The sequence below is a fragment of the Apaloderma vittatum genome, unplaced genomic scaffold (assembly GCF_000703405.1).
Source record: "Apaloderma vittatum isolate BGI_N311 unplaced genomic scaffold, ASM70340v1 scaffold16223, whole genome shotgun sequence".
In the NCBI taxonomy this organism is placed as follows: domain Eukaryota; kingdom Metazoa; phylum Chordata; class Aves; order Trogoniformes; family Trogonidae; genus Apaloderma; species Apaloderma vittatum.
Window position 1 is genome coordinate 188,373 of NW_009707659.1, and position 3,148 is coordinate 191,520.

A 3,148-nucleotide genomic window follows, 5' to 3' on the forward strand; every position below is an offset into this window, starting at 1 on the left:
GGTTGCCATGGTGCCTTGTCTCAGACTCGATGATAATAAAACATATGAGATCACGCAGCCAGCATATCTCTGCAGAGCCCATCCAGATCACCGGCTGGAGGCCTGCTGTTCTTGGGCAGCGTTTCCCATCCCTTTCTGTACTCCCTCACTCCTAAGGCAGCTCTGTCCTTTCCCCTCTCGTGCCTTAACAAAGGGAACTGGGAGTCTCTGCTCTTTCCTGGTTTTCCTCCCCTTTCTCACACTTAGGACCATGTTTTAATGTGCAGGATTTGGCAGGAACACTGGGGCTCACCCAAGTAAAATAGGAAGGGTAAGTCATTAGGACAGGTGACTAAAGGGCGTGCAAATTTAGTTGTGAATTAAAACTGCTGCCGAAAGGAAAGGCAGAGTGAAGGAGTGAAGTCAGACCACAACCCAGACGTGCACGAATTGTTGCAAAACCTGAAAAACACCTCTCTCTTACTTCTTAAGCTTGAAGTAAACTCAGCTTTGTGACCCCTTTTTCACACCCCTGCATCGGGACAAATCTGTTTGCCAGTCCTCCTCCGCAATGTAATCACTCCACTGTTTAATGTTCTGCATTTTCCGTTACCGCTAATCTCCTCAAATGAAAGGCAGGAACCCAGGCTGCTCCTCTGCCCATGCCAGAGCCCGTGTGTTAATCACAGCCCTCCTGCCTGCCAGGGCGCTGGAGGTGGATTCCCTCCCACGCAGCTGTCTCTTCCTGACCCTCCCCTGAGCTGGCCGCAGAGCAAACACCTGAAGGGAGGATGGAAAGCAAGGCACAAGCGTCTTCTGGCCTGCAAAGCTCTCTTCCCCCTTCCTGTGCTCAGGAGAGATCAGCAGCCCCCCAGGAGAAGGTCCTGTAACATCATGACTTACGTGTGGCTGCAGCACCGTGAAACTAAAGGGTCCCACGAACTTAGGAGAGGCTCTCCTGCGTCACACAAATCCACAAAGTGTAGAATTCCCCGTGGAGGAATGACGCTGTGAAGATGGGAGATGAGAATATTAACACCCCCAGGGTTACCAAATAAAAAAAAAAATTTTTTAATAACTCTAACCATCTCTTCAGCTTTCGTTAGTCTCTTATTTGGCTTTATAGAGCTGGGCATGAAGAATATGAGGATTTGAAGAATTAACTGAATTAATGAGGGCTGATTATTAATGTTCAGGGCTCAATAAAAAAGAGAGAGAGAAAGAAATTAAACGCACAAAAATGAGCTGAAAATAAGGGTAATCTTTCATTCCCCCAAAATGAGATACGTTGAATTATTGCTGTACTTAAAATTGAAGCGCCAAATGAATGGAAATAAATACCTCCCATTAGCTATTGGAGGAACTGTGAAATTTGCTGCAAGCAAATGTCCCAGTCAGGGGAAGAGGGTGATAATGAGGAAGCGGTAGGGAAGACTGCCACCAAGGCTCCTTTTGGGTCAACCTCTGCATTGTGATTACCAAAAGAACCCAGTGCCACCTCTGCCCTGCCCAAGGGATCCCGGGGGCAAGAGAACCTGGTCCAGAACCTGAAGCTGTTGAGGCATTCAGCTCCTCTGAAGTGTTGGCATCCAGCATTGTGAAAGGCCGGCTCCTTCGCACCTGTGAGTATCCGAACATTAATTCCTCGTATCCAGTGAGACTTGTACAGACAGAACCGTCAGTGTGTTTCGGGTGCAAAATCTTCAGGAGAGGGTTTCTCTGTAGCACAGATACTACTGTCGGTGATCCCTGCCTTCGCTTCATCCCAACGTCCCAACCAGCTTTGCCCTTACAGGAAAAGCAAAGCACTTAATTATCTGCATGGAAAGAAATACAGAATTGACTGCCATTGCTCCTTCTCCATGGGTGGGATCGTCCAGGATTGTCAGGGCTAATGGTAATTGATGTTTCCTTTCACACCTGCTCTCTTTCCTGCTTTATTAAGCCTCTGCAAACAGGGCTGTCTCTGGGGAAACAGTGGGAGTGGAGGAGGAAGCCTGTGGAAGAGAACAATTCCAGTTGTTCAGCACAGTGCTTCGCTAAATTGCATTCGGCCTCTTTTGCAGAGTAATAAAGTGTTGTCTGAAAGGCAGCATGGAGTTTTAATTTTCTCATTGTCAATGGATGCTGTAATCACGTAATTAACAAAGTGTGGGAGATAGTCATTTAAAGCAAGCTGAGAAAGTCAGGACATGAAGCAGATGCTTGGGGGAGTTGAATAACTTTTACTTGAGCTCTTCTAGACCTGGAGACCTTTTTAGTACTTGAAAGATGGAGGAATCACATTTGGATAACAGCAGTAGTTAAAAAAAGGAGTGTGCTTTGGTTTGCTATTTTATCCCTGCACTAACTTAAAAATTCAAGGGTTAGGCTTTCACCTGCATTGCCCCAACCTGAGACACTGGGTAAATCCAAGCATCCAGCCCACTGGCTTCAGGGGACACTGATCTCTGGAGTCCTACAGCCTCAGATCTCACGCTGGCTTTTCTCCTGCAACTTCAACATTTCTCCCTACCCCAGCAGTCTTCCCTGTATCTATTTTTCGCAGCCGCTGCACTTCTACCGAAGTTTATTACTGCTTGGACAGAGCCCTGACTGCTTTATATTACAATGACATCAACATTTCTTCTGCTGTGGTTTTGTTTTTCTCGGAAGGAAGCAAAGAGCTTTCTGAGCCAAACAGCAGCAGTGCCTCCCCCTCCGGATGGAGCCGTGAGCGCGCTGGGGTTGTCCATGGCCTGCGTGTGTCAGATCAGAGCAATCAGCAATCTGGGCAGAGGCGGCAGGCGGTGGTCCGTAACCACTAACTTCTCCTACTCTGTGATCAGCAAGAGGCAGCTGATGATTTTCTCAAAGTAAGCCCAACAACTCGGTGCGCAGACCATGGGCGCGAATGCAGCTGCTGCACCCAGACAGCTCCCGTGCGCAGCCCCAGAGCCGCTTTTGCAGGAGGGCAGCGGCCTCTGTGCCTTAGCCCTGGCCTGGAGTCGGATTTTCTAGAGCTGGGGACTAGTTGGAGTGCAGTGGTCTCTCCTTCAACCTGCACCAGCTCACCACGTGACTTTGGCAAGCGCCAGGACCACCTGAATATTTCACCGCAAAGCCGCCTGCCTACAAGCTGCAATAAATGCCCTTGGGCTCCATGCGTGCCCGCTGCGGCTGCTCCCCA